This window comes from Metopolophium dirhodum, chromosome 1, assembly GCF_019925205.1.
Source record: "Metopolophium dirhodum isolate CAU chromosome 1, ASM1992520v1, whole genome shotgun sequence".
Classification (NCBI taxonomy): domain Eukaryota; kingdom Metazoa; phylum Arthropoda; class Insecta; order Hemiptera; family Aphididae; genus Metopolophium; species Metopolophium dirhodum.
Genome location: NC_083560.1, coordinates 158,606,444 through 158,631,432, shown reverse-complemented (window position 1 = coordinate 158,631,432; position 24,989 = coordinate 158,606,444).

The following is a 24,989-nucleotide window of genomic DNA, read 5'->3' as shown; positions in this document are numbered from 1 at the left end:
CTAACATTGTTCATTGATAGGGTACATCTTTTCAAATAATTAAAAAACATAATTTTTTGATGAATAAAACTTTAATCAATTGCTAATACATTAGTCACCTATAGATAGATTAGTAGAAGAAATAACTAGAATTTAGAACTCAATAATTACGTTTATATTAACATTGTTCATTGATAGGGTACATCTTTTCAAATTAATAAAAAACATAATTTTTTGATGAATAAAACTTAAGTCAATTGCAAATACTTATATTCACTCTAAATAAACTAGGTTATCAGAAAACTAGAGTTTAAAGCCCAATATTTGCGCATATATGAAAATTTTTTAGTGTTAGGGTACAGCATTTCAAATTAATAAAAAAACATAATTTGTTGATGAATACAATTTTAGTCAATTGCAAATACACTTATCAACTATAATGAAACTAGGTTTTCAGAAAACTAGAGTATAAAACCCAATAATTACGCTTATATGAACATTTTTTAGCGTTGGGGTAAAACTAGAATTTAGAACTCAAATATTACCTTTATATTAACATTGTTCATTGATAGGGTACATCTTTTCAAATTAATAAAAAACATAATTTTTTGATGAATAAAACTTAAGTCAATTGCAAATACTTTTATTCACCATAAATAAACTAGGTTATCAGAAAACTAGAGTTTAAACCCAATAATTACCCTTATATGAAAATTTGTTAGCGTTGGGGTACATCTTTTCTAATAAATAAAAAACATAATTTGTTGATGAATAAAACTTAAGTCAATTGCAAATACTTTTATTCACCATAAATAAACTAGGTTATCAGAAAACTAGAGTTTAAACCCAATAATTACCCTTATATGAAAATTTGTTAGCGTTGGGGTACATCTTTTCTAATAAATAAAAAACATAATTTGTTGATGAATACAATTTTAGTCAATTGCAAATACACTTATCAACTATAATGAAACTAGGTTTTCAGAAAACTAGAGTATAAAACCCAATAATTTCGCTTATATGAACATTTTTTAGCGTTGGGGTAAAACTAGAATTTAGAACTCAATTATTACCTTTATACTAACATTGTTCATTGATAGGGTACATCTTTTCAAATAATTAAAAAACATAATTTTTTGATGAATAAAACTTTAATCAATTGCTAATACATTAGTCACCTATAGATAGATTAGTAGAAGAAATAACTAGAATTTAGAACTCAATAATTACGTTTATATTAACATTGTTCATTGATAGGGTACATCTTTTCAAATTAATAAAAAACATAATTTTTTGATGAATAAAACTTAAGTCAATTGCAAATACTTATATTCACTCTAAATAAACTAGGTTATCAGAAAACTAGAGTTTAAAGCCCAATATTTGCGCATATATGAAAATTTTTTAGTGTTAGGGTACAGCATTTCAAATTAATAAAAAAACATAATTTGTTGATGAATACAATTTTAGTCAATTGCAAATACACTTATCAACTATAATGAAACTAGGTTTTCAGAAAACTAGAGTATAAAACCCAATAATTACGCTTATATGAACATTTTTTAGCGTTGGGGTAAAACTAGAATTTAGAACTCAAATATTACCTTTATATTAACATTGTTCATTGATAGGGTACATCTTTTCAAATTAATAAAAAACATAATTTTTTGATGAATAAAACTTAAGTCAATTGCAAATACTTTTATTCACCATAAATAAACTAGGTTATCAGAAAACTAGAGTTTAAACCCAATAATTACCCTTATATGAAAATTTGTTAGCGTTGGGGTACATCTTTTCTAATAAATAAAAAACATAATTTGTTGATGAATACAATTTTAGTCAATTGCAAATACACTTATCAACTAAAATGAAACTAGGTTTTCAGAAAACTAGAGTATAAAACCCAATAATTACGCTTATATGAACATTTTTTAGCGTTGGGGTAAAACTAGAATTTAGAACTCAAATATTACCTTTATATTAACATTGTTCATTGATAGGGTACATCTTTTCAAATTAATAAAAAACATAATTTTTTGATGAATAAAACTTAAGTCAATTGCAAATACTTTTATTCACTATAAATAAACTAGGTTATCAGAAAACTAGAGTTTAAACCCAATAATTACCCTTATATGAAAATTTCTTAGCGTTGGGGTACATCTTTTCAAATAAATAAAAAACATAATTTGTTGATGAATACAATTTTAGGCAATTGCAAATACACTTATCAACTAAAATGAAACTAGGTTTTCAGAAAACTAGAGTATAAAACCCAATAATTTCGCTTATATGAACATTTTTTAGTGTTGGGGTACATCTTTTCAAATAATAAAAAACATAATTTGTTGATGAATAAGACTTAAGTCAATTGCTAATACATTAGTCACCTATAGATAGATAAGTAGAAGGAATACTATAATTTAGAACTCAATTATTACGTTTATATTAACATTGTTCATTGATAGGGTACATCTTTTCAAATTAATAAAAAATATAATTTTTTGATGAATAAAACTTAAGTCAATTGCAAATACTTTTATTCACTCTAAAAAAACTAGGTTACAGTAAACAAGAGTTTAAAGCCCAATAATTGCGCATATATGAAAATTTTTTAGTGTTCGGGTATATTTTTTTAAATTAATAAAAAACATAATTTTTCGATGAATAAAACTGAAGTCAATTGCAAATACTTTTATTCACTCTAAATGAACTAGGTTATCAGAAAACTATAGTTTAAAGCCCAATAATTGCGCATATATGAAAATTTTTTAGTGTTAGGGTACATCTTTTCAAATAAATAAAAAACATAATTTGTTGATGAATACAATTTTAGTCAATTGCAAATACACTTATCAACTAAAATGATACTAGGTTTTCAGAAAACTAGAGTATAAAACCCAATAATTTCGCTTATATGAACATTTTTTAGCGTTGGGGTAAAACTAGAATTTAGAACTCAATTATTACCTTTATATTAACATTGTTCATTGATAGGGTACATCTTTTCAAATTAATAAAAAACATAATTTTTTGATGAATAAAACTTTAATCAATTGCCAATACATTAGTCACCTATAGATAGATTAGTAGAAGAAATAACTAGAATTTAGAACTCAATAATTACGTTTATATTAACATTGTTCATTGATAGGGTACATCTTTTCAAATTAATAAAAAACATAATTTTTTGATGAATAAAACTTAAATCAATTGGAAATACTTTTATTCACCCTAAATAAACTAGGTTATCAGAAAACTAGAGTTTAAAGCCCAATAATTGCGCATATATGAAAATTTTTTAGTGTTAGGGTACATCTTTTCAAATAAATAAAAAACATAATTTGTTGATGAATACAATTTTAGTCAATTGCAAATACACTTATCAACTATAATGAAACTAGGTTTTCAGAAAACTAGAGTATAAAACCCAATAATTACGCTTATATGAACATTTTTTAGCGTTGGGGTAAAACTAGAATTTAGAACTCAAATATTACCTTTATATTAACATTGTTCATTGATAGGGTACATCTTTTCAAATTAATAAAAAACATAATTTTTTGATGAATAAAACTTAAGTCAATTGCAAATACTTTTATTCACTATAAATAAACTAGGTTATCAGAAAACTAGAGTTTAAACCCAATAATTACCCTTATATGAAAATTTGTTAGCGTTGGGGTACATCTTTTCTAATAAATAAAAAACATAATTTGTTGATGAATACAATTTTAGTCAATTGCAAATACACTTATCAACTAAAATGAAACTAGGTTTTCAGAAAACTAGAGTATAAAACCCAATAATTTCGCTTATATGAACATTTTTTTGTGTTGGGGTACATCTTTTCAAATAATAAAAAACATAATTTGTTGATGAATAAGACTTAAGTCAATTGCTAATACATTAGTCACCTATAGATAGATAAGTAGAAGGAATACTATAATTTAGAACTCAATTATTACGTTTATATTAACATTGTTCATTGTTAGGGTACATCTTTTCAAATTAATAAAAAATATAATTTTTTGATGAATAAAACTTAAGTCAATTGCAAATACTTTTATTCACTCTAAAAAAACTAGGTTACAGAAAACAAGAGTTTAAAGCCCAATAATTGCGCATATATGAAAATTTTTTAGTGTTCGGGTATATTTTTTTAAATTAATAAAAAACATAATTTTTCGATGAATAAAACTGAAGTCAATTGCAAATACTTTTATTCACTCTAAATGAACTAGGTTATCAGAAAACTATAGTTTAAAGCCCAATAATTGCGCATATATGAAAATTTTTTAGTGTTAGGGTACATCTTTTCAAATAAATAAAAAACATAATTTGTTGATGAATACAATTTTAGTCAATTGCAAATACACTTATCAACTAAAATGAAACTAGGTTTTCAGAAAACTAGAGTATAAAACCCAATAATTTCGCTTATATGAACATTTTTTAGCGTTGGGGTAAAACTAGAATTTAGAACTCAATTATTACCTTTATATTAACATTGTTCATTGATAGGGTACATCTTTTCAAATTAATAAAAAACATAATTTTTTGATGAATAAAACTTTAATCAATTGCCAATACATTAGTCACCTATAGATAGATTAGTAGAAGAAATAACTAGAATTTAGAACTCAATAATTACGTTTATATTAACATTGTTCATTGATAGGGTACATCTTTTCAAATTAATAAAAAACATAATTTTTTGATGAATAAAACTTAAATCAATTGGAAATACTTTTATTCACCCTAAATAAACTAGGTTATCAGAAAACTAGAGTTTAAAGCCCAATAATTGCGCATATATGAAAATTTTTTAGTGTTAGGGTACATCTTTTCAAATAAATAAAAAACATAATTTGTTGATGAATACAATTTTAGTCAATTGCAAATACACTTATCCACTATAAATAAACTAGGTTTTCAGAAAACTAGAGTTTAAAGCCCAATCATTGCGAATATATGAACATTTTTTAGTGTTGGGGTACATCTTTTCTAATTAATAAAAAACATAATTTGTTGATGAATAAGACTTAAGTCAATTGCTAATACATTAGTCACCTATAGATAGATTAGTAGAAGGAATACTATAATTTAGAACTCAATTATTACGTTTATATTAACATTGTTCATTGATAGGGTACATCTTTTCAAATTAATAAAAAACATAATTTGTTGATGAATACAATTTTAGTCAATTGCAAATACACTTATCAACTATAATAAAACTAGGTTTTCAGAAAACTAGAGTATAAAACCCAATAATTACGCTTATATGAAAATTGTTCATTGATAGGGTACATCTTTTCAAATTAATAAAAAACATAATTTTTTGATGAATATAACTTTAATCAATTGCAAATACTTTTATTCACTCTAAATAAACTAGGTTATCAGAAAACTAGAGTTTAAAGCCCAATAATTGCGCATATATGAAAATTTTTTAGTGTTAGGGTACAGCATTTTAAATTAATAAAAAACATAATTTTTTGATGAATACAATTTTAGTCAATTGCAAATACACTTATCAACTATAATGAAACTAGGTTTTCAGAAAACTAGAGTATAAAACCCAATAATTACGCTTATATGAAAATTTCTTAGCGTTGGGGTACATCTTTTCAAATAAATAAAAAACATAATTTGTTGATGAATACAATTTTAGTCAATTGTAAATACACTTATCAACTAAAATGAAACTAGGTTTTCAGAAAACTAGAGTATAAAACCCAATAATTTTGCTTATATGAACATTTTTTAGCGTTGGGGTAAAACTAGAATTTAGAACTCAATTATTACCTTTATATTAACATTGTTCATTGATAGGGTACATCTTTTCAAATTAATAAAAAACATAATTTTTTGATGAATATAACTTTAATCAATTGCAAATACTTTTATTCACTCTAAATAAACTAGTTTATCAGAAAACTAGAGTTTAAAGCCCAATAATTGCGCATATATGAAAATTTTTTAGTGTTAGGGTACAGCATTTTAAATTAATAAAAAACATAATTTTTTGATGAATAAAAATTAAGTCAATTGCAAATACTTTTATTCACTATAAATAAACTAGGTTATCAGAAAACTAGAGTTTAAACCCAATAATTACCCTTATATGAAAATTTGTTAGCGTTGGGTACATCTTTTCAAATAAATAAAAAACATAATTTGTTGATGAATACAATTTTATTCAATTGCAAATACACTTATCAACTAAAATGAAACTAGGTTTTCAGAAAACTAGAGTATAAAACCCAATAATTACGCTTATATGAACATTTTTTAGCGTTGGGGTAAAACTAGAATTTAGAACTCAAATATTACCTTTATATTAACATTGTTCATTGATAGGGTACATCTTTTCAAATTAATAAAAAACATAATTTTTTGATGAATATAACTTTAATCAATTGCAAATACTTTTATTCACTCTAAATAAACTAGTTTATCAGAAAACTAGAGTTTAAAGCCCAATACTTGCGCATATATGAAAATTTTTTAGTGTTAGGGTACAGCATTTTAAATTAATAAAAAACATAATTTTTTGATGAATAAAAATTAAGTCAATTGCAAATACTTTTATTCACTATAAATAAACTAGGTTATCAGAAAACTAGAGTTTAAACCCAATAATTACCCTTATATGAAAATTTGTTAGCGTTGGGTACATCTTTTCAAATAATAAAAAACATAATTTGTTGATGAATAAGACTTAAGTCAATTGCTAATACATTAGTCAAGTATAGATAGATAAGTAGAAGGAATACTATAATTTAGAACTCAATTATTACGTTTATATTAACATTGTTCATTGATAGGGTACATCTTTTCAAATTAATAAAAAACATAATTTTTTGATGAATAAAACTTAAGTCAATTGCAAATACTTTTATTCACTCTAAATAAACTAGGTTACAGAAAACTATAGTTTAAAGCCCAATAATTGCGCATATATGAAAATTTTTTAGTGTTAGTGTATATTTTTTTAAATTAATAAAAAACATAATTTTTCGATGAATAAAACTGAAGTCAATTGCAAATACTTTTATTCACTCTAAATGAACTAGGTTATCAGAAAACTATAGTTTAAAGCCCAATAATTGCGCATATATGAAAATTTTTTAGTGTTAGTGTACATCTTTTCAAATAAATAAAAAACATAATTTGTTGATGAATACAATTTTAGTCAATTGCAAATACACTTATCAACTAAAATGAAACTAGGTTTTCAGAAAACTAGAGTATAAAACCCAATAATTTCGCTTATATGAACATTTTTTAGCGTTGGGGTAAAACTAGAATTTAGAACTCAATTATTACCTTTATACTAACATTGTTCATTGATAGGGTACATCTTTTCAAATAATTAAAAAACATAATTTTTTGATGAATAAAACTTTAATCAATTGCTAATACATTAGTCACCTATAGATAGATTAGTAGAAGAAATAACTAGAATTTAGAACTCAATAATAACGTTTATATTAACATTGTTCATTGATAGGGTACATCTTTTCAAATTAATAAAAAACATAATTTTTTGATGAATAAAACTTAAGTCAATTGCAAATACTTATATTCACTCTAAATAAACTAGGTTATCAGAAAACTAGAGTTTAAAGCCCAATATTTGCGCATATATGAAAATTTTTTAGTGTTAGGGTACAGCATTTCAAATTAATAAAAAAACATAATTTGTTGATGAATACAATTTTAGTCAATTGCAAATACACTTATCAACTATAATGAAACTAGGTTTTCAGAAAACTAGAGTATAAAACCCAATAATTACGCTTATATGAACATTTTTTAGCGTTGGGGTAAAACTAGAATTTAGAACTCAAATATTACCTTTATATTAACATTGTTCATTGATAGGGTACATCTTTTCAAATTAATAAAAAACATAATTTTTTGATGAATAAAACTTAAGTCAATTGCAAATACTTTTATTCACTATAAATAAACTAGGTTATCAGAAAACTAGAGTTTAAACCCAATAATTACCCTTATATGAAAATTTGTTAGCGTTGGGGTACATCTTTTCTAATAAATAAAAAACATAATTTGTTGATGAATACAATTTTAGTCAATTGCAAATACACTTATCAACTAAAATGAAACTAGGTTTTCAGAAAACTAGAGTATAAAACCCAATAATTACGCTTATATGAAAATTTCTTAGCGTTGGGGTACATCTTTTCAAATAAATAAAAAACATAATTTGTTGATGAATACAATTTTAGTCAATTGTAAATACACTTATCAACTAAAATGAAACTAGGTTTTCAGAAAACTAGAGTATAAAACCCAATAATTTTGCTTATATGAACATTTTTTAGCGTTGGGGTAAAACTAGAATTTAGAACTCAATTATTACCTTTATATTAACATTGTTCATTGATAGGGTACATCTTTTCAAATTAATAAAAAACATAATTTTTTGATGAATATAACTTTAATCAATTGCAAATACTTTTATTCACTCTAAATAAACTAGTTTATCAGAAAACTAGAGTTTAAAGCCCAATAATTGCGCATATATGAAAATTTTTTAGTGTTAGGGTACAGCATTTTAAATTAATAAAAAACATAATTTTTTGATGAATAAAAATTAAGTCAATTGCAAATACTTTTATTCACTATAAATAAACTAGGTTATCAGAAAACTAGAGTTTAAACCCAATAATTACCCTTATATGAAAATTTGTTAGCGTTGGGTACATCTTTTCAAATAAATAAAAAACATAATTTGTTGATGAATACAATTTTATTCAATTGCAAATACACTTATCAACTAAAATGAAACTAGGTTTTCAGAAAACTAGAGTATAAAACCCAATAATTACGCTTATATGAACATTTTTTAGCGTTGGGGTAAAACTAGAATTTAGAACTCAAATATTACCTTTATATTAACATTGTTCATTGATAGGGTACATCTTTTCAAATTAATAAAAAACATAATTTTTTGATGAATATAACTTTAATCAATTGCAAATACTTTTATTCACTCTAAATAAACTAGTTTATCAGAAAACTAGAGTTTAAAGCCCAATACTTGCGCATATATGAAAATTTTTTAGTGTTAGGGTACAGCATTTTAAATTAATAAAAAACATAATTTTTTGATGAATAAAAATTAAGTCAATTGCAAATACTTTTATTCACTATAAATAAACTAGGTTATCAGAAAACTAGAGTTTAAACCCAATAATTACCCTTATATGAAAATTTGTTAGCGTTGGGTACATCTTTTCAAATAATAAAAAACATAATTTGTTGATGAATAAGACTTAAGTCAATTGCTAATACATTAGTCAAGTATAGATAGATAAGTAGAAGGAATACTATAATTTAGAACTCAATTATTACGTTTATATTAACATTGTTCATTGATAGGGTACATCTTTTCAAATTAATAAAAAACATAATTTTTTGATGAATAAAACTTAAGTCAATTGCAAATACTTTTATTCACTCTAAATAAACTAGGTTACAGAAAACTATAGTTTAAAGCCCAATAATTGCGTATATATGAAAATTTTTTAGTGTTAGTGTATATTTTTTTAAATTAATAAAAAACATAATTTTTCGATGAATAAAACTGAAGTCAATTGCAAATACTTTTATTCACTCTAAATGAACTAGGTTATCAGAAAACTATAGTTTAAAGCCCAATAATTGCGCATATATGAAAATTTTTTAGTGTTAGTGTACATCTTTTCAAATAAATAAAAAACATAATTTGTTGATGAATACAATTTTAGTCAATTGCAAATACACTTATCAACTAAAATGAAACTAGGTTTTCAGAAAACTAGAGTATAAAACCCAATAATTTCGCTTATATGAACATTTTTTAGCGTTGGGGTAAAACTAGAATTTAGAACTCAATTATTACCTTTATACTAACATTGTTCATTGATAGGGTACATCTTTTCAAATAATTAAAAAACATAATTTTTTGATGAATAAAACTTTAATCAATTGCTAATACATTAGTCACCTATAGATAGATTAGTAGAAGAAATAACTAGAATTTAGAACTCAATAATAACGTTTATATTAACATTGTTCATTGATAGGGTACATCTTTTCAAATTAATAAAAAACATAATTTTTTGATGAATAAAACTTAAGTCAATTGCAAATACTTATATTCACTCTAAATAAACTAGGTTATCAGAAAACTAGAGTTTAAAGCCCAATATTTGCGCATATATGAAAATTTTTTAGTGTTAGGGTACAGCATTTCAAATTAATAAAAAAACATAATTTGTTGATGAATACAATTTTAGTCAATTGCAAATACACTTATCAACTATAATGAAACTAGGTTTTCAGAAAACTAGAGTATAAAACCCAATAATTACGCTTATATGAACATTTTTTAGCGTTGGGGTAAAACTAGAATTTAGAACTCAAATATTACCTTTATATTAACATTGTTCATTGATAGGGTACATCTTTTCAAATTAATAAAAAACATAATTTTTTGATGAATAAAACTTAAGTCAATTGCAAATACTTTTATTCACTATAAATAAACTAGGTTATCAGAAAACTAGAGTTTAAACCCAATAATTACCCTTATATGAAAATTTGTTAGCGTTGGGGTACATCTTTTCTAATAAATAAAAAACATAATTTGTTGATGAATACAATTTTAGTCAATTGCAAATACACTTATCAACTAAAATGAAACTAGGTTTTCAGAAAACTAGAGTATAAAACCCAATAATTTCGCTTATATGAACATTTTTTTGTGTTGGGGTACATCTTTTCAAATAATAAAAAACATAATTTGTTGATGAATAAGACTTAAGTCAATTGCTAATACATTAGTCACCTATAGATAGATAAGTAGAAGGAATACTATAATTTAGAACTCAATTATTACGTTTATATTAACATTGTTCATTGTTAGGGTACATCTTTTCAAATTAATAAAAAATATAATTTTTTGATGAATAAAACTTAAGTCAATTGCAAATACTTTTATTCACTCTAAAAAAACTAGGTTACAGAAAACAAGAGTTTAAAGCCCAATAATTGCGCATATATGAAAATTTTTTAGTGTTCGGGTATATTTTTTTAAATTAATAAAAAACATAATTTTTCGATGAATAAAACTGAAGTCAATTGCAAATACTTTTATTCACTCTAAATGAACTAGGTTATCAGAAAACTATAGTTTAAAGCCCAATAATTGCGCATATATGAAAATTTTTTAGTGTTAGGGTACATCTTTTCAAATAAATAAAAAACATAATTTGTTGATGAATACAATTTTAGTCAATTGCAAATACACTTATCAACTAAAATGAAACTAGGTTTTCAGAAAACTAGAGTATAAAACCCAATAATTTCGCTTATATGAACATTTTTTAGCGTTGGGGTAAAACTAGAATTTAGAACTCAATTATTACCTTTATATTAACATTGTTCATTGATAGGGTACATCTTTTCAAATTAATAAAAAACATAATTTTTTGATGAATAAAACTTTAATCAATTGCCAATACATTAGTCACCTATAGATAGATTAGTAGAAGAAATAACTAGAATTTAGAACTCAATAATTACGTTTATATTAACATTGTTCATTGATAGGGTACATCTTTTCAAATTAATAAAAAACATAATTTTTTGATGAATAAAACTTAAATCAATTGGAAATACTTTTATTCACCCTAAATAAACTAGGTTATCAGAAAACTAGAGTTTAAAGCCCAATAATTGCGCATATATGAAAATTTTTTAGTGTTAGGGTACATCTTTTCAAATAAATAAAAAACATAATTTGTTGATGAATACAATTTTAGTCAATTGCAAATACACTTATCCACTATAAATAAACTAGGTTTTCAGAAAACTAGAGTTTAAAGCCCAATCATTGCGAATATATGAACATTTTTTAGTGTTGGGGTACATCTTTTCTAATTAATAAAAAACATAATTTGTTGATGAATAAGACTTAAGTCAATTGCTAATACATTAGTCACCTATAGATAGATTAGTAGAAGGAATACTATAATTTAGAACTCAATTATTACGTTTATATTAACATTGTTCATTGATAGGGTACATCTTTTCAAATTAATAAAAAACATAATTTGTTGATGAATACAATTTTAGTCAATTGCAAATACACTTATCAACTATAATAAAACTAGGTTTTCAGAAAACTAGAGTATAAAACCCAATAATTACGCTTATATGAAAATTGTTCATTGATAGGGTACATCTTTTCAAATTAATAAAAAACATAATTTTTTGATGAATATAACTTTAATCAATTGCAAATACTTTTATTCACTCTAAATAAACTAGGTTATCAGAAAACTAGAGTTTAAAGCCCAATAATTGCGCATATATGAAAATTTTTTAGTGTTAGGGTACAGCATTTTAAATTAATAAAAAACATAATTTTTTGATGAATACAATTTTAGTCAATTGCAAATACACTTATCAACTATAATGAAACTAGGTTTTCAGAAAACTAGAGTATAAAACCCAATAATTACGCTTATATGAAAATTTCTTAGCGTTGGGGTACATCTTTTCAAATAAATAAAAAACATAATTTGTTGATGAATACAATTTTAGTCAATTGCAAATACACTTATCAACTAAAATGAAACTAGGTTTTCAGAAAACTAGAGTATAAAACCCAATAATTTTGCTTATATGAACATTTTTTAGCGTTGGGGTAAAACTAGAATTTAGAACTCAATTATTACCTTTATATTAACATTGTTCATTGATAGGGTACATCTTTTCAAATTAATAAAAAACATAATTTTTTGATGAATATAACTTTAATCAATTGCAAATACTTTTATTCACTCTAAATAAACTAGGTTATCAGAAAACTAGAGTTTAAAGTCCAATAATTGCGCATATATGAAAATTTTTTAGTGTTAGGGTACAGCATTTTCAATTAATAAAAAACATAATTTTTTGATGAATAAAAATTAAGTCAATTGCAAATACTTTTATTCACTATAAATAAACTAGGTTATCAGAAAACTAGAGTTTAAACCCAATAATTACCCTTATATGAAAATTTGTTAGCGTTGGGTACATCTTTTCAAATAAATAAAAAACATAATTTGTTGATGAATACAATTTTATTCAATTGCAAATACACTTATCAACTAAAATGAAACTAGGTTTTCAGAAAACTAGAGTATAAAACCCAATAATTACGCTTATATGAACATTTTTTAGCGTTGGGGTAAAACTAGAATTTAGAACTCAAATATTACCTTTATATTAACATTGTTCATTGATAGGGTACATCTTTTCAAATTAATAAAAAACATAATTTTTTGATGAATATAACTTTAATCAATTGCAAATACTTTTATTCACTCTAAATAAACTAGTTTATCAGAAAACTAGAGTTTAAAGCCCAATACTTGCGCATATATGAAAATTTTTTAGTGTTAGGGTACAGCATTTTAAATTAATAAAAAACATAATTTTTTGATGAATAAAAATTAAGTCAATTGCAAATACTTTTATTCACTATAAATAAACTAGGTTATCAGAAAACTAGAGTTTAAACCCAATAATTACCCTTATATGAAAATTTGTTAGCGTTGGGTACATCTTTTCAAATAAATAAAAAACATAATTTGTTGATGAATACAATTTTATTCAATTGCAAATACACTTATCAACTAAAATGAAACTAGGTTTTCAGAAAACTAGAGTATAAAACCCAATAATTACGCTTATATGAACATTTTTTAGCGTTGGGGTAAAACTAGAATTTAGAACTCAAATATTACCTTTATATTAACATTGTTCATTGATAGGGTACATCTTTTCAAATTAATAAAAAACATAATTTTTTGATGAATATAACTTTAATCAATTGCAAATACTTTTATTCACTCTAAATAAACTAGTTTATCAGAAAACTAGAGTTTAAAGCCCAATACTTGCGCATATATGAAAATTTTTTAGTGTTAGGGTACAGCATTTTAAATTAATAAAAAACATAATTTTTTGATGAATAAAAATTAAGTCAATTGCAAATACTTTTATTCACTATAAATAAACTAGGTTATCAGAAAACTAGAGTTTAAACCCAATAATTACCCTTATATGAAAATTTCTTAGCGTTGGGGTACATCTTTTCAAATAAATAAAAAACATAATTTGTTGATGAATACAATTTTAGTCAATACCAAATACACTTATCAACTAAAATGAAACAAGGTTTTCAGAAAACTAGAGTATAAAACCCAATAATTTCGCTTATATGAACATTTTTTAGTGTTTGGGTACATCTTTTCAAATAATAAAAAACATAATTTGTTGATGAATAAGACTTAAGTCAATTGCTAATACATTAGTCAAGTATAGATAGATAAGTAGAAGGAATACTATAATTTAGAACTCAATTATTACGTTTATATTAACATTGTTCATTGATAGGGTACATCTTTTCAAATTAATAAAAAACATAATTTTTTGATGAATAAAACTTAAGTCAATTGCAAATACTTTTATTCACTCTAAATAAACTAGGTTACAGAAAACTAGAGTTTAAAGCCCAATAATTGCGCATATATGAAAATTTTTTAGTGTTAGGGTATATTTTTTTAAATTAATAAAAAACATAATTTTTCGATGAATAAAACTGAAGTCAATTGCAAATACTTTTATTCACTCTAAATGAACTAGGTTATCAGAAAACTATAGTTTAAAGCCCAATAATTGCGCATATATGAAAATTTTTTAGTGTTAGTGTACATCTTTTCAAATAAATAAAAAACATAATTTGTTGATGAATACAATTTTAGTCAATTGCAAATACACTTATCAACTAAAATGAAACTAGGTTTTCAGAAAACTAGAGTATAAAACCCAATAATTTCGCTTATATGAACATTTTTTAGCGTTGGGGTAAAACTAGAATTTAGAACTCAATTATTACCTTTATACTAACATTGTTCATTGATAGGGTACATCTTTTCAAATAATTAAAAAACATAATTTTTTGATGAATAAAACTTTAATCAATTGCTAATACATTAGTCACCTATAGATAGATTAGTAGAAGAAATAACTAGAATTTAGAACTCAATAATTACGTTTATATTAACATTGTTCATTGATAGGGTACATCTTTTCAAATTAATAAAAAACATAATTTTTTGATGAATAAAACTTAAATCAATTGGAAATACTTTTATTCACCCTAAATAAACTAGGTTATCAGAAAACTAGAGTTTAAAGCCCAATAATTGCGCATATATGAAAATTTTTTAGTGTTAGGGTACATCTTTTCAAATAAATAAAAAACATAATTTGTTGATGAATACAATTTTAGTCAATTGCAAATACACTTATCCACTATAAATAAACTAGGTTTTCAGAAAACTAGAGTTTAAAGCCCAATCATTGCGAATATATGAACATTTTTTAGTGTTGGGGTACATCTTTTCTAATTAATAAAAAACATAATTTGTTGATGAATAAGACTTAAGTCAATTGCTAATACATTAGTCACCTATAGATAGATTAGTAGAAGGAATACTATAATTTAGAACTCAATTATTACGTTTATATTAACATTGTTCATTGATAGGGTACATCTTTTCAAATTAATAAAAAACATAATTTGTTGATGAATACAATTTTAGTCAATTGCAAATACACTTATCAACTATAATAAAACTAGGTTTTCAGAAAACTAGAGTATAAAACCCAATAATTACGCTTATATGAAAATTTCTTAGCGTTGGGGTACATCTTTTCAAATAAATAAAAAACATAATTTGTTGATGAATACAATTTTAGTCAATTGCAAATACACTTATCAACTAAAATGAAACTAGGTTTTCAGAAAACTAGAGTATAAAACCCAATAATTTTGCTTATATGAACATTTTTTAGCGTTGGGGTAAAACTAGAATTTAGAACTCAATTATTACCTTTATATTAACATTGTTCATTGATAGGGTACATCTTTTCAAATTAATAAAAAACATAATTTTTTGATGAATATAACTTTAATCAATTGCAAATACTTTTATTCACTCTAAATAAACTAGGTTATCAGAAAACTAGAGTTTAAAGCCCAATAATTGCGCATATATGAAAATTTTTTAGTGTTAGGGTACAGCATTTTAAATTAATAAAAAACATAATTTTTTGATGAATACAATTTTAGTCAATTGCAAATACACTTATCAACTATAATGAAACTAGGTTTTCAGAAAACTAGAGTATAAAACCCAATAATTACGCTTATATGAAAATTTCTTAGCGTTGGGGTACATCTTTTCAAATAAATAAAAAACATAATTTGTTGATGAATACAATTTTAGTCAATTGTAAATACACTTATCAACTAAAATGAAACTAGGTTTTCAGAAAACTAGAGTATAAAACCCAATAATTTTGCTTATATGAACATTTTTTAGCGTTGGGGTAAAACTAGAATTTAGAACTCAATTATTACCTTTATATTAACATTGTTCATTGATAGGGTACATCTTTTCAAATTAATAAAAAACATAATTTTTTGATGAATATAACTTTAATCAATTGCAAATACTTTTATTCACTCTAAATAAACTAGTTTATCAGAAAACTAGAGTTTAAAGCCCAATAATTGCGCATATATGAAAATTTTTTAGTGTTAGGGTACAGCATTTTAAATTAATAAAAAACATAATTTTTTGATGAATAAAAATTAAGTCAATTGCAAATACTTTTATTCACTATAAATAAACTAGGTTATCAGAAAACTAGAGTTTAAACCCAATAATTACCCTTATATGAAAATTTGTTAGCGTTGGGTACATCTTTTCAAATAAATAAAAAACATAATTTGTTGATGAATACAATTTTATTCAATTTCAAATACACTTATCAACTAAAATGAAACTAGGTTTTCAGAAAACTAGAGTATAAAACCCAATAATTACGCTTATATGAACATTTTTTAGCGTTGGGGTAAAACTAGAATTTAGAACTCAAATATTACCTTTATATTAACATTGTTCATTGATAGGGTACATCTTTTCAAATTAATAAAAAACATAATTTTTTGATGAATAAAACTTAAGTCAATTGCAAATACTTTTATTCACTATAAATAAACTAGGTTATCAGAAAACTAGAGTTTAAAACCAATAATTACCCTTATATGAAAATTTCTTAGCGTTGGGGTACATCTTTTCAAATAAATAAAAAACATAATTTGTTGATGAATAAGACTTAAGTCAATTGCTAATACATTAGTCACCTATAGATAGGTTAGTAGAAGGAATACTATAATTTAGAACTCAATTATTACGTTTATATTAACATTGTTCATTGATAGGGTACATCTTTTCAAATTAATAAAAAACATAATTTTTTGATGAATAAAACTTAAGTCAATTGCAAATACTTTTATTCACTCTAAATAAACTAGGTTACAGAAAACTAGAGTTTAAAGCCCAATAATTGCGCATATATGAAAATTTTTTAGTGTTAGGGTATATTTTTTTAAATTAATAAAAAACATAATTTTTCGATGAATAAAACTGAAGTCAATTGCAAATACTTTTATTCACTCTAAATGAACTAGGTTATCAGAAAACTATAGTTTAAAGCCCAATAATTGCGCATATATGAAAATTTTTTAGTGTTAGTGTACATCTTTTCAAATAAATAAAAAACATAATTTGTTGATGAATACAATTTTAGTCAATTGCAAATACACTTATCAACTAAAATGAAACTAGGTTTTCAGAAAACTAGAGTATAAAACCCAATAATTTCGCTTATATGAACATTTTTTAGCGTTGGGGTAAAACTAGAATTTAGAACTCAATTATTACCTTTATACTAACATTGTTCATTGATAGGGTACATCTTTTCAAATAATTAAAAAACATAATTTTTTGATGAATAAAACTTTAATCAATTGCTAATACATTAGTCACCTATAGATAGATTAGTAGAAGAAATAACTAGAATTTAGAACTCAATAATTACGTTTATATTAACATTGTTCATTGATAGGGTACATCTTTTCAAATTAATAAAAAACATAATTTTTTGATGAATAAAACTTAAGTCAATTGCAAATACTTATATTCACTCTAAATAAACTAGGTTATCAGAAAACTAGAGTTTAAAGCCCAATATTTGCGCATATATGAAAATTTTTTAGTGTTAGGGTACAGCATTTCAAATTAATAAAAAAACATAATTTGTTGATGAATACAATTTTAGTCAATTGCAAATACACTTATCAACTATAATGAAACTAGGTTTTCAGAAAACTAGAGTATAAAACCCAATAATTACGCTTATATGAACATTTTTTAGCGTTGGGGTAAAACTAGAATTTAGAACTCAAATATTACCTTTATATTAACATTGTTCATTGATAGGGTACATCTTTTCAAATTAATAAAAAACATAATTTTTTGATGAATAAAACTTAAGTCAATTGCAAATACTTTTATTCACTATAAATAAACTAGGTTATCAGAAAACTAGAGTTTAAACCCAATAATTACCCTTATATGAAAATTTGTTAGCGTTGGGGTACATCTTTTCTAATAAATAAAAAACATAATTTGTTGATGAATACAATTTTAGTCAATTGCAAATACACTTATCAACTAAAATGAAACTAGGTTTTCAGAAAACTAGAGTATAAAACCCAATAATTTCGCTTATATGAACATTTTTTTGTGTTGGGGTACATCTTTTCAAATAATAAAAAACATAATTTGTTGATGAATAAGACTTAAGTCAATTGCTAATACATTAGTCACCTATAGATAGATAAGTAGAAGGAATACTATAATTTAGAACTCAATTATTACGTTTATATTAACATTGTTCATTGATAGGGTACATCTTTTCAAATTAATAAAAAATATAATTTTTTGATGAATAAAACTTAAGTCAATTGCAAATACTTTTATTCACTCTAAAAAAACTAGGTTACAGAAAACAAGAGTTTAAAGCCCAATAATTGCGCATATATGAAAATTTTTTAGTGTTCGGGTATATTTTTTTAAATTAATAAAAAACATAATTTTTCGATGAATAAAACTGAAGTCAATTGCAAATACTTTTATTCACTCTAAATGAACTAGGTTATCAGAAAACTATAGTTTAAAGCCCAATAATTGCGCATATATGAAAATTTTTTAGTGTTAGGGTACATCTTTTCAAATAAATAAAAAACATAATTTGTTGATGAATACAATTTTAGTCAATTGCAAATACACTTATCAACTAAAATGAAACTAGGTTTTCAGAAAACTAGAGTATAAAACCCAATAATTTCGCTTATATGAACATTTTTTAGCGTTGGGGTAAAACTAGAATTTAGAACTCAATTATTACCTTTATACTAACATTGTTCATTGATAGGGTACATCTTTTCAAATAATTAAAAAACATAATTTTTTGATGAATAAAACTTTAATCAATTGCTAATACATTAGTCACCTATAGATAGATTAGTAGAAGAAATAACTAGAATTTAGAACTCAATAATTACGTTTATATTAACATTGTTCATTGATAGGGTACATCTTTTCAAATTAATAAAAAACATAATTTTTTGATGAATAAAACTTAAGTCAATTGCAAATACTTATATTCACTCTAAATAAACTAGGTTATCAGAAAACTAGAGTTTAAAGCCCAATATTTGCGCATATATGAAAATTTTTTAGTGTTAGGGTACAGCATTTCAAATTAATAAAAAAACATAATTTGTTGATGAATACAATTTTAGTCAATTGCAAATACACTTATCAACTATAATGAAACTAGGTTTTCAGAAAACTAGAGTATAAAACCCAATAATTACGCTTATATGAACATTTTTTAGCGTTGGGGTAAAACTAGAATTTAGAACTCAAATATTACCTTTATATTAACATTGTTCATTGATAGGGTACATCTTTTCAAATTAATAAAAAACATAATTTTTTGATGAATAAAACTTAAGTCAATTGCAAATACTTTTATTCACTATAAATAAACTAGGTTATCAGAAAACTAGAGTTTAAACCCAATAATTACCCTTATATGAAAATTTGTTAGCGTTGGGGTACATCTTTTCTAATAAATAAAAAACATAATTTGTTGATGAATACAATTTTAGTCAATTGCAAATACACTTATCAACTAAAATGAAACTAGGTTTTCAGAAAACTAGAGTATAAAACCCAATAATTTCGCTTATATGAACATTTTTTTGTGTTGGGGTACATCTTTTCAAATAATAAAAAACATAATTTGTTGATGAATAAGACTTAAGTCAATTGCTAATACATTAGTCACCTATAGATAGATAAGTAGAAGGAATACTATAATTTAGAACTCAATTATTACGTTTATATTAACATTGTTCATTGATAGGGTACATCTTTTCAAATTAATAAAAAATATAATTTTTTGATGAATAAAACTTAAGTCAATTGCAAATACTTTTATTCACTCTAAAAAAACTAGGTTACAGAAAACAAGAGTTTAAAGCCCAATAATTGCGCATATATGAAAATTTTTTAGTGTTCGGGTATATTTTTTTAAATTAATAAAAAACATAATTTTTCGATGAATAAAACTGAAGTCAATTGCAAATACTTTTATTCACTCTAAATGAACTAGGTTATCAGAAAACTATAGTTTAAAGCCCAATAATTGCGCATATATGAAAATTTTTTAGTGTTAGGGTACATCTTTTCAAATAAATAAAAAACATAATTTGTTGATGAATACAATTTTAGTCAATTGCAAATACACTTATCAACTAAAATGAAACTAGGTTTTCAGAAAACTAGAGTATAAAACCCAATAATTTCGCTTATATGAACATTTTTTAGCGTTGGGGTAAAACTAGAATTTAGAACTCAATTATTACCTTTATATTAACATTGTTCATTGATAGGGTACATCTTTTCAAATTAATAAAAAACATAATTTTTTGATGAATAAAACTTTAATCAATTGCCAATACATTAGTCACCTATAGATAGATTAGTAGAAGAAATAACTAGAATTTAGAACTCAATAATTACGTTTATATTAACATTGTTCATTGATAGGGTACATCTTTTCAAATTAATAAAAAACATAATTTTTTGATGAATAAAACTTAAATCAATTGGAAATACTTTTATTCACCCTAAATAAACTAGGTTATCAGAAAACTAGAGTTTAAAGCCCAATAATTGCGCATATATGAAAATTTTTTAGTGTTAGGGTACATCTTTTCAAATAAATAAAAAACATAATTTGTTGATGAATACAATTTTAGTCAATTGCAAATACACTTATCCACTATAAATAAACTAGGTTTTCAGAAAACTAGAGTTTAAAGCCCAATCATTGCGAATATATGAACATTTTTTAGTGTTGGGGTACATCTTTTCTAATTAATAAAAAACATAATTTGTTGATGAATAAGACTTAAGTCAATTGCTAATACATTAGTCACCTATAGATAGATTAGTAGAAGGAATACTATAATTTAGAACTCAATTATTACGTTTATATTAACATTGTTCATTGATAGGGTACATCTTTTCAAATTAATAAAAAATATAATTTTTTGATGAATAAAACTTAAGTCAATTGCAAATACTTTTATTCACTCTAAAAAAACTAGGTTACAGAAAACAAGAGTTTAAAGCCCAATAATTGCGCATATATGAAAATTTTTTAGTGTTCGGGTATATTTTTTTAAATTAATAAAAAACATAATTTTTCGATGAATAAAACTGAAGTCAATTGCAAATACTTTTATTCACTCTAAATGAACTAGGTTATCAGAAAACTATAGTTTAAAGCCCAATAATTGCGCATATATGAAAATTTTTTAGTGTTAGGGTACATCTTTTCAAATAAATAAAAAACATAATTTGTTGATGAATACAATTTTAGTCAATTGCAAATACACTTATCAACTAAAATGAAACTAGGTTTTCAGAAAACTAGAGTATAAAACCCAATAATTTCGCTTATATGAACATTTTTTAGCGTTGGGGTAAAACTAGAATTTAGAACTCAATTATTACCTTTATACTAACATTGTTCATTGATAGGGTACATCTTTTCAAATAATTAAAAAACATAATTTTTTGATGAATAAAACTTTAATCAATTGCTAATACATTAGTCACCTATAGATAGATTAGTAGAAGAAATAACTAGAATTTAGAACTCAATAATTACGTTTATATTAACATTGTTCATTGATAGGGTACATCTTTTCAAATTAATAAAAAACATAATTTTTTGATGAATAAAACTTAAGTCAATTGCAAATACTTATATTCACTCTAAATAAACTAGGTTATCAGAAAACTAGAGTTTAAAGCCCAATATTTGCGCATATATGAAAATTTTTTAGTGTTAGGGTACAGCATTTCAAATTAATAAAAAAACATAATTTGTTGATGAATACAATTTTAGTCAATTGCAAATACACTTATCAACTATAATGAAACTAGGTTTTCAGAAAACTAGAGTATAAAACCCAATAATTACGCTTATATGAACATTTTTTAGCGTTGGGGTAAAACTAGAATTTAGAACTCAAATATTACCTTTATATTAACATTGTTCATTGATAGGGTACATCTTTTCAAATTAATAAAAAACATAATTTTTTGATGAATAAAACTTAAGTCAATTGCAAATACTTTTATTCACTATAAATAAACTAGGTTATCAGAAAACTAGAGTTTAAACCCAATAATTACCCTTATATGAAAATTTGTTAGCGTTGGGGTACATCTTTTCTAATAAATAAAAAACATAATTTGTTGATGAATACAATTTTAGTCAATTGCAAATACACTTATCAACTAAAATGAAACTAGGTTTTCAGAAAACTAGAGTATAAAACCCAATAATTTCGCTTATATGAACATTTTTTTGTGTTGGGGTACATCTTTTCAAATAATAAAAAACATAATTTGTTGATGAATAAGACTTAAGTCAATTGCTAATACATTAGTCACCTATAGATAGATAAGTAGAAGGAATACTATAATTTAGAACTCAATTATTACGTTTATATTAACATTGTTCATTGATAGGGTACATCTTTTCAAATTAATAAAAAATATAATTTTTTGATGAATAAAACTTAAGTCAATTGCAAATACTTTTATTCACTCTAAAAAAACTAGGTTACAGAAAACAAGAGTTTAAAGCCCAATAATTGCGCATATATGAAAATTTTTTAGTGTTCGGGTATATTTTTTTAAATTAATAAAAAACATAATTTTTCGATGAATAAAACTGAAGTCAATTGCAAATACTTTTATTCACTCTAAATGAACTAGGTTATCAGAAAACTATAGTTTAAAGCCCAATAATTGCGCATATATGAAAATTTTTTAGTGTTAGGGTACATCTTTTCAAATAAATAAAAAACATAATTTGTTGATGAATACAATTTTAGTCAATTGCAAATACACTTATCAACTAAAATGAAACTAGGTTTTCAGAAAACTAGAGTATAAAACCCAATAATTTCGCTTATATGAACATTTTTTAGCGTTGGGGTAAAACTAGAATTTAGAACTCAATTATTACCTTTATATTAACATTGTTCATTGATAGGGTACATCTTTTCAAATTAATAAAAAACATAATTTTTTGATGAATAAAACTTTAATCAATTGCCAATACATTAGTCACCTATAGATAGATTAGTAGAAGAAATAACTAGAATTTAGAACTCAATAATTACGTTTATATTAACATTGTTCATTGATAGGGTACATCTTTTCAAATTAATAAAAAACATAATTTTTTGATGAATAAAACTTAAATCAATTGGAAATACTTTTATTCACCCTAAATAAACTAGGTTATCAGAAAACTAGAGTTTAAAGCCCAATAATTGCGCATATATGAAAATTTTTTAGTGTTAGGGTACATCTTTTCAAATAAATAAAAAACATAATTTGTTGATGAATACAATTTTAGTCAATTGCAAATACACTTATCCACTATAAATAAACTAGGTTTTCAGAAAACTAGAGTTTAAAGCCCAATCATTGCGAATATATGAACATTTTTTAGTGTTGGGGTACATCTTTTCTAATTAATAAAAAACATAATTTGTTGATGAATAAGACTTAAGTCAATTGCTAATACATTAGTCACCTATAGATAGATTAGTAGAAGGAATACTATAATTTAGAACTCAATTATTACGTTTATATTAACATTGTTCATTGATAGGGTACATCTTTTCAAATTAATAAAAAACATAATTTGTTGATGAATACAATTTTAGTCAATTGCAAATACACTTATCAACTATAATAAAACTAGGTTTTCAGAAAACTAGAGTATAAAACCCAATAATTACGCTTATATGAAAATTTCTTAGCGTTGGGGTACATCTTTTCAAATAAATAAAAAACATAATTTGTTGATGAATACAATTTTAGTCAATTGCAAATACACTTATCAACTAAAATGAAACTAGGTTTTCAGAAAACTAGAGTATAAAACCCAATAATTTTGCTTATATGAACATTTTTTAGCGTTGGGGTAAAACTAGAATTTAGAACTCAATTATTACCTTTATATTAACATTGTTCATTGATAGGGTACATCTTTTCAAATTAATAAAAAACATAATTTTTTGATGAATATAACTTTAATCAATTGCAAATACTTTTATTCACTCTAAATAAACTAGGTTATCAGAAAACTAGAGTTTAAAGTCCAATAATTGCGCATATATGAAAATTTTTTAGTGTTAGGGTACAGCATTTTAAATTAATAAAAAACATAATTTTTTGATGAATAAAAATTAAGTCAATTGCAAATACTTTTATTCACTATAAATAAACTAGGTTATCAGAAAACTAGAGTTTAAACCCAATAATTGCGCATATATGAACATTTTTTAGTGTTGGGGTATATTTTTTTAAATTAATAAAAAACATAATTTTTCGATGAATAAAACTGAAGTC